Genomic DNA, 8881 nt, shown 5'->3' with positions numbered 1-8881 from the left:
GGTTCTGGGGGTGAGGGCTCTGGCGGGATGGGACACATAGCCCACGGAGCAGGCACTGTTCCACAGCCCAGGTGAGGCCTCTGCGCTCAGGGTTTCAGGTGGCGTCCCCAGCTGACACAGCTTGAGTAACGAACACTGTGGTGTCAGTGTTGCTGCAGGACCTACTGCTTCTGGAAGCTACGGGCTGAGTGTGTTTGCCCTGTGCACAGAGCCAGCGCCGACCCCAGTGCATCCAGCCTCGGTGTCTGCGTTTTGTTCTCTAAAGCAGGCAGCTGCCTCCTAGGCTGCTCCGGGGGAGGGATTTCGGGGCTCCAGCCAAGGAAGGGTGGATGGACGAGGGAATGGGGCACTTTGACGTCCCGGCCTCGGCAGCGGAGGGAGCCGTCCGCGAGGGGCGGAGACCCTCCCCGGGGGCCCAGCCTCGTCTGGGGGCGCGTGGCGGCTCCTGCGGGGCCTGAAGTCGCCTGTGCTTGTGCTGCAGGGGTGCCCTGACGACACCCTGCACTACTGCAGACGCCCACAGACGTGTGAGGCCGCGACGGACCCGGGGCTGGGCCGGAACGCACAAGCGCGCCCGTCTGTCTCAGGGCCGCGGGGTGGGGGGCTGGGAGGATCCCCCAAGGGCCCCGCAAACACCCGCCAGGGGGCTGCCAGCGGTAACAGCGGCAACAGCAGCAATAACAATAATTGCAGGTGGAAAGGTGCTTCCCCCTCCTTGAGAAAAAGTTGAAGAGGAAAGGAAGTACCCGGTAAGCCACTTCTTCAGGGACCTCCCACCCAACCTGGAGGACTCGTGCCGCAAACTGAGTGTGGGCCTGGTGGTCTAACTGGCGGCCGGAAAAGCATCAGGAGGTCCTCGGGCTGAGTTCTGGGCCCGGACTGGATGCGGGAGCCTCCGGGGAGGCTGCGCGAGGTGCAGGGGGGAGGGGAGGGGAGGGGGAGGGAGGGAGGGGAGGGGAGGGGGAGGGGGAGGGAGGGGAGGGGAGGGGGCCTCACCCCTGCTTCAGGGACCTGGCATCGCAGCCCGAGGGCACCTGCTCTGGACCTTTCCTTCCGTCCTTCTCCCCCCGCACAAAGTTCACCTGCCGAACTCCTGCTCTCGGAGGGGCAGCCATGCAGCCGTGAGCCCGGTGAGCCCGTGGTCCTGAGACAGCTGACCTGTCCGCACCTGGAATCCCGTGTCAGTCCAGCTGCAGGGCACGGGCCTCCAGGTCGGGGTCCACCCCAGATCACAGAAGGACCCCAGCAGGGTGGCAGTGGCTGACAACTGTGGACCGTGGAGCCGGTGGCCCCGGCAGGTGGACCTGTCAGCGTGAGCGGCTCAGCGACGGGGACAGGCGGGCTCTCCATCGCCCTTCTCAGCAGAAAGAGTGAAATCACCGCAGGCCTCGACCTTTGATTGGGGTGCAGACAGGCCAGTCTCCCGGTCCCTGAGGTGGGACAGGAGGACTCGGACCAAAATGGCAGGGGGACAAACACACCTGCCCTCCCGGCCCGGCCCGCCCCTGCGGGATCCACAGCAGGATGGGCGGACGCTGGGTCTGTGGATCTGATGTCTGTTTCACTGGGAGCCATGAATCCTTCCTTCTCCGTCTTCGCCATGCTTGTCACTGAGCAGAACCGGAATTTATCGGAATAAAGAACCGTGTGATTCTAGCCGAGGTAGCTCCCCTTGGTAACTACAGGAAGACGTTTCCATCTCGCTGGGTCACTCCTTTCTCAGCCGACAGCCCGGAGGTCTCCACAGGGTCCTGCACGTGCCGGGGACGCTTCCCTCCCATGAGCCTAGGTGTGTGCGCTCCTGCCGGACACGCTCTGGGGGGGACACACCCTGGGGACGCTCCGGTGCCCTCTCTACCCCCGTTTAACCCTGGAGGGCCAGCGTCGAGCCTCGCCTGTCTGTGTCAAAGGGGTCTGAGGACTGTTTTGGAAACATGACTGAATGCATTTTCCCCTGAAGCTTCTGAGTGACGTTCATGCCCAGAGAAGGACCAGGCCTCGCAGCTCACCTGCTGCCTCAGAGCCTCCACAGTCCCAGGAAGGGATGCTGGGAGCAGGTCCCGGGAGGAGCAGGCCGTGCTAAATGTCAGAGAGGATAAATGCCCCTCCCTCCAGGGACTAGGATCCAGGAAGTGGCAGGGCTTTGCTGCACTAGGGTTTGGGGTGGTAAGCAAGGACCACAAACCGGAGGCCCGAGGCCGAGGTGTCCGACCCTGTAGTTTCCGCCCTCACCTCCTCCGCTTTGGGTGCTGCCAGCAGCCCCGGTGCCCGCAGGGGACGCCTGACCCCAGTCTCTGCCTCTGTCTTCACGTGGCTTCTCCCTGGGCCTGCGTCCACATCTCCCCGGTTTACAAGGACACCAGTCATTTTGGTGTTAGGGCCGCTCTAACAACCTCCCCTGCACTTGATTCTCTCTGCAAAGGCCCCATTTCCAAACAAGGCCGGGTTCCCGGGCTCCGAGGTTCCCACCTCAGCACACCTTTCTGGGGGATGCCCAGTAGATGCCCCGATGGTCCTGCGTTCCAGCCACGATCTTAGCAAGCCTCCCGAGTCCTGCCCACGGCTCTCCCAGAGATGCCTGAACTTAAATTAAAAACAAGGAAAAATAGCACAGAAGAAAGCAGCTTTTTTTCTATAACGTTTTACCTCTAATAAACTACAAAATTGTGCAAAGTAGCTGAAGTGTTCACTTTAGCAGCAATTTGTGTGAGACGTTGCCATGAGTCCAAACTTTTGTGCAAGAACCTCATATTTGTGACCTTTGACCCCATAACACTTTTAGGATTTCAAGAAAATAACCATCGAGTCAGGCAGGGGCGCACAGGACTTTGCCACAGCATTCCTTGTAGTATTAAAAAATTAGGAACTTACAAGTTCAGCAGAGGAATGGGCCACTTTATTATGGGGTAACCACAGATTGGACTACATTGCTCACAATGTAATAGTGAAAAACAGAGTCTCAAAGTGTATATACAGAATTATCTCCAGTGTATAAATATATGCACGTAAAGCCTGAAAGAAAATACATCAAGATGTTAACAGGAGCTCTCTCTGGGTGGCAGAAATATAAGTCATCTAAATTTCTTCTGTATACTCTCTGTATTTTCTTAATTTTCTACAGTAAATAGAAATTACATTTATATAGAACAAAAAGGCAGGAACATTATTTCAAAATAAATACAGGTTATTTTCTGACAGCCACAAAACAATGGGGAACCAGTCAGAACAATTTTGGCTTTTGAGGGCTCTTCATGACACGCATGTTCTGTGACTGCCCAGGGACTGCTGGGCTCTGAACCCATGCAACTTGAGAAAAATCAGTGGAAAAAAAGGACTCTGGGGCCATCTTGAAACACTTATCTGTTACGTTTCAAACGTTGCTTGAGCGATGTGAGCCTTGGGGATGTGAGTGACAACGATGCCTCCTACGGAAGATGTGACAATGCCGGGCAAGGGTCTCTCTCCCCTTCTCCGTGCGTTTCAGGAACCCACATCCCAAGGCCAGCATTGCAGCCCAGCCTGCGGGTGCTACGATGTGTGAGAGTTTATCCCATGCACACAGAGAAAGCAGAGCAATGTGGAAGTGTGGACCCTGCGCAGAGGTCCGGATGAGCAGCCTGGGGTCGTGTGAGGTGCGTGAGAAGCAGGTGTGGACAGACCGAGGGGGTGCACGCTCCCTCTGTCCACACTGGCTCTCCTCTCCCTGTGACCCTGTCCGACTCCAGGATAACACACCTGCTTCACGCGAAGCCAGAACTTCCCCGTGAGCTCAGAGACTGACGTCCGTCTCGGAGCATCCAGGGGGAGCATCAATCCGCAAGGGACCCCGTTTACTTCTCCAACCTTGACGTCTGTGGGGTTTGGTCATTTTCCCTTTGAAGGGCTCTCACCTCTGAACCTTTCCCTCATATTAAAACCCTTTGTAACAGGAAAATTTTGCTATTCCTGCTTTTATGAGCTCGTCACCCCTTTACCTCTGCAGGTATGAGATGTCTTCTCCTGTAAAAATGAACAGTGAACAGTTTGGGGGTTTCTCAGAGACATTGTTCAATCTGTCCAAAGGGTCCGATGGTCATAACACACCTGTCAGTAGAGCACCAGGTCACTCCTTGCAGCACCTGTGGGCCTCGTAAACCCAGGACGCTGAGACCAGAGCCGGCTGAGTCTGGGGGAGCTGGAGGGGTTGAAAAGGGAAGCTTTTGTCAGTGGATCGACATCTACACGATGGCGAAACCCTCACCGCATCACTCCATAAAGAAGAAAAATTCAAACTCTGATCCCTTTCATGCTGGTCACTTACCGCTATAGAAAAGGATTATAGATACAAATGGACAATTGAACTATTTTTTGAATGTGAACCAATAAACCTCAGTTATTTTCGAATTTTGGACTTGTTCTTAGGCTTCAGTAAGAGAAAGGTGGTTTTCTGAGATTTGAGGACTGAGAGCTGTGTGTCTAGGGCCAGGGGACAGGGGCTTTTTCTTCAAGAGAAACCTGTCTTTGGTCTTTTTCTACCAAAATGTATTCTCCGTTCACATTTTTTTTTTTTTTTTGGCTTGGCCCATTATTATTTAGAAGCATTCTCAATCACCTCTACACCAATAGAGTTAAAAAATCAAAACCTCAAAGTGAAAACTAGGGTCCTCAGTTTTAAAAATAGAATTTTATGTGCCTTCATTTTCAACGTTTGATTTAAAATCATGATCTCATACAAGGGAGTTACAAAGTCTGAAACCACAGCCAGCTAGCGCTTGGCTTCTCCAGGCTCTGCTCTTGGGCACAGCTCTCTGCAGGTCTTCAGCAGCTGGCGTCGGGGACGCCGTCCCGGGGCCCCTCCGAGCGGTCCCGCGTTTGCGGCCTCGTCATCCTCATCGCCAGCATCACCAGCACCATCATCGTAGCACACATCGACTGGCTGCCCAACAAGTGCCACCACTTATTAACCAAGCCCCGCAAAGTTCTGCACAAACACTGAAGCTTAAGTAACATGCTGAGGTTCTGTGGCTATTAAGTCCTGGACTGTCCCACTCTGTAACCTAGAGCTGAACCGCTCCACGTCCGGCCATCTTGCAGAACGTTGCCCACAGTTGGAGGTGGAAGCCTCCTCTTTCCTTCCTGCCCAACTGTGTTTTGTGAGCACAAGGACGTATCCAAGGAAGCAAACCCCTCCTTGTGGTGGTGATTTTGTGTAGACACACAGTCACTTGGCAAGGCTGCAGTTATAGAGACGGTCTAACACCGGCTTGAACGTTAAACTGAGCGGTAGTTGCAAACCTTGCTTTTCCAAATCCTGGGGCCTCCCTGGGGCCACGGCGGAGCTGGGGTGTTTGGGTTGGGGGGCATCCAGACCCACTCCCCTCTTCCGGTAGTGCAGCCCAAGGGTGATATGTGTCTTCACTCCGGGCTTTCTCACTAAATTGAGTTTGGAGAAGGGATAGCATGGCTAGGATGTTTGAAAAACACTGGGACTGATGGTTTTTAAGGTTGTTTTTTTATTTGGGGATTTGATAATTTTGTAGTTTGATTCTTAGATATTCAACGGCAAGAATTTATCATTTTGCCAACCACAAATATTTATGCCAGTTTTTAGTTGGCTAAGTGGCTATGAAGGGTCAGCCATGGGCACGGCTCTGACCTACGAGACACGGCGAGAGGGCTCAGCGGCAGAGTGGACATACCTGGCAGGTGACCTCATGGGTGACCAGGTGAGGACAGGCTGAGGCTTTAGTCATCTGGAGTAAACCTAGAGGGAAGAAATAAACATTTCCCTCTAGAGAAACTGTGCAGAGAGAAAATGTAAAGCTTCTGATAGCCTTTGAAATAAAAAGGTATATTTTGCGATGAAATGAGAATAAGAAGTGCAAATTTCAGAGGGAGACTAGAAACCGGTAGGAAACCACGACTCTGTGGACTCGGGCTCTTTGCTGCTCCTGGGATGGGAGACTGCTTTCCTCCAGCAGCTTGGTCGGTGAGCTGAGAGCTTTCCTCTTCCTGCTTCAGAGGGCAAGCTATTCACTAAGGGTTCCTTGGCCCTGCGGTCTCTTTCACCCGAATCTCTCCCCTCCCTGGGGACGTTGTACCATCCCCACCTGTATGTGAAGCTCCCTCTACTGACGTGACAGCTTCTACAACGAGCAGGGATCTGTGTTCCTCGCCTCCCTGAATGCGCCCAGTGGATGCTACGAGCTGAGCTTGGCAACAACTGAACATAAATGAGGAAGGAGGTCTGTCCTCCCTACCAGGAGCTGACTGGAAAGCCTTCCGGATGTCAAGTCCCCCGAGGGCCCTGAGGCCGTCTGTGACAGCTGGCTCTGCGGGTGGGTTTCCTCCCGAGGTCACAACCGTGTCTGTCTGCGTGTGTGTCCCGCAGGAACATGGCGTTTTGCTCTCAAACTCTTACCTGGAAAGACAGATGCATACAGCAGGAGTCCAGGTGTCCACTAGGCCAGATCAGAATCCCACTCCGCCTCGACCACGATCAGGTCACCTTGTCTCTGCGACTCACTGGCCCCAGGTGTGCTGCCCCGCCTCCTGCCCCCAGCCCCGCTGAGGCTGCCAGGAGCACAGCTGCCCACGCGGGGAAGAAGCTGCCAGGAGATAATGCACATTAAACTCCCCGTCCCTTCGTCGCTCAGATTCCTCAGGATACTTCTAACAACATCACACAGCTCCACGAAGCCTTGCTGTTTGCAAACACTGGAAGGGCATTTGGAATGTAGATATTTATCTATACTGAAATTTCAGAACATATTTATCCAAAATCTGGTGTCTTCAAGATCTCATTTCCGCGAGAAGATGAAAGCACTGGACCTCGCCCACCACTCTCCCCCAGCACACTGCATCCCCACGTGGTGCTCCCTCACGGAGAGGCGGATGGGGACCGCAGGCCTGAGGCGTCTAGGGGACCGAGCAGGTGGGAAGGGTGTGGACCTCTGACCGATGTCCTGGGGGGGGGACCATTTCCTCCCCCCAGAAAACCACCACTGTCCGGTTGCTAAAGCCAGAAACTTCCAGAGCTTCATCTTCACTAGAGGCCCCGAGGCCCGGGTCCCTTTCTGGGTCAGCGCCTCCTTTCTCACCCTTGCTTCTGCCTCAGCCAGTCCTCCTGCAGACAAGGCCCTGCCTGCAAACCCGTCCCTCTGCTTAAGCACTGCTCACCACCCCTCGCTGACAGAGACCTCGAGGTCCCCCCGAGGCACCACCTTAGGGCTCCGGCCCCTCCCTCACTGCTTGTTAGCCACGCGGGGCTGCTTGCTGCTTCCCAAGGGAGCCAGGCTTGCCCTGCCCCAGGGCCTTTGCATGAGCGGTCCCTGTGCCTGGCGCATGTCTCCCCCAGGAGCTGCAGGAAGTTGGATGTCGCTGCCTGGGGCGGGGATGCCGCCCTGGGCTTGTATAAAATAGCACCCTGCCCCCCACTTCCCTGACTGCTCCCCGTGGTTCTTACCAGCACTGATGTATTTTGTATGCCTTGGTTGATTGTCCTTTATTACTAGCATTGAAGGTCCCGAGGGGAGGGGAGACGAGCTCTACCCGGTCCCCGCGCCCGCCCCCCCCCCCCACACACAGGGCAGGCATGGCAAGTGCAGGCGAGGAATTAGTCAACATCAGCAGAACGCTGATGCCCTCATTTTGGTTTCCTGTCGAGCAGAAACATTTCTTCCCACTGCATATTAACTTACAGAAGAGGGGCGGGGAGAGAAGAAGTTCCTAGAACTTAAAGGCACTTGATATTTTTTATTAGCAATAAGGAGTCTAAAGTTTTCACTGTAAAAGTAAAATGTTTAAAAATGAAAGAATCCGTGTTGCAGACAGAGGGACGGCCCGTGGTAGAGGCACAAGGCAGGCAGGAGGTGCAGACACCGGTGTCCGAGCTTCACAGTCTTTGAGGAAAGGGGTGATTTATTTTTTTAATGTCAAATGATCCCATGGATCTTGGTCAAAGCTGTAATTCAACATCTGACCTTTGGAGGGTCTGAAATATTCAGAAGGACACTGTTTTTCTGTACCAGCCTCTTTTCCAAGTTTATTTTTATTTCAAAATTTTAAATTATTAAAAACAATTTAATTGCTAGATTTAATGTCTCATCTAAGCAAGTTTACTAAATTGGAGACTAAACTTTTCCAGCCTCCCCAACCGTTTAGTTTTAAAGCACATTTGGCGCCTCTGGAGAGACATGAATTTTTCCTAGACAAGGTTTTTATGGTTTCATTTTGTAACATTTAACTACATGCTTGATGAAGAAACCACAAAAACCTCATGAACCTACACGCAATAATGTCAGATGAAATCGCTGGTTTTGCTCTGGGCTTCAATATTGCCAGATGACTTCAGTCAAAACCATGCAAATTAAGACAAAAACTAACCCGGGGACCAAATGAAGGGTTTGGAGACCCCACCAGCCGGTGGGTCATCCGAGCGCAGCCCAGGACCCCAGGGTGACATGACTGCTGCTGGCACTGCCCTCTCTAGAAAGAAGCCCACCCCCAGGCTGCCCTGTGGTCCCTCAGGGTGGCAGGCCCTGCTGTGAGATTAACGAAAATCATGGTTTCATAAATATTCCGAGAAGCAGGAAAACCCAGCAGGCAGCATTCCCAGGCCCAGCCAGAGTCTCCCACCCAACACGTCCCCTCCGAGACTCGCCCAGATCCCCGGGGGGTGAGGGATGCCAGCCCCACCAGCTACAGCGGAGAAGATGCCTCGACATTGTTCTCAGATACTTGGTGGACACTTTCCAAACGCCACAGCTTCCTTGGAAAGGTCACCTTTGATTATTAAAGCTTAGTTTACCCATTCTTGTGAGGAAACGGAACTTGGATCAAAATCTGGTCTCCAAACATTTCAGCCAGACGGATTTCTGTGCACAAAACCTCAGACACCCAG

The 8881-nt window shown here is 53.7% G+C and overlaps 1 long non-coding RNA gene across 1 annotated transcript; it reads right to left on the bottom strand.

Annotated features, from left to right (window-relative positions):
• Positions 1 to 2879: 2879 nt before the first annotated feature.
• On the bottom strand, positions 2880 to 7558 carry LOC111167887 (uncharacterized). The gene is made up of 4 exons (XR_002642934.2): positions 7445 to 7558; positions 6401 to 6587; positions 5679 to 5743; positions 2880 to 4174 (listed from the first exon to the last, which is right to left on the bottom strand). It is a non-coding gene; the product is annotated as an uncharacterized LOC111167887 (long non-coding RNA).
• Positions 7559 to 8881: the final 1323 nt, after the last annotated feature.

This window comes from Delphinapterus leucas, chromosome 12 (genome assembly GCF_059928025.1).
Source record: "Delphinapterus leucas isolate spDelLeu-1000000601 "Yukka" chromosome 12, BTC_Dleu_Yukka2, whole genome shotgun sequence".
Classification (NCBI taxonomy): Eukaryota; Metazoa; Chordata; class Mammalia; order Artiodactyla; family Monodontidae; genus Delphinapterus; species Delphinapterus leucas.
This window is presented reverse-complemented; position numbering and strand designations above follow the sequence as displayed.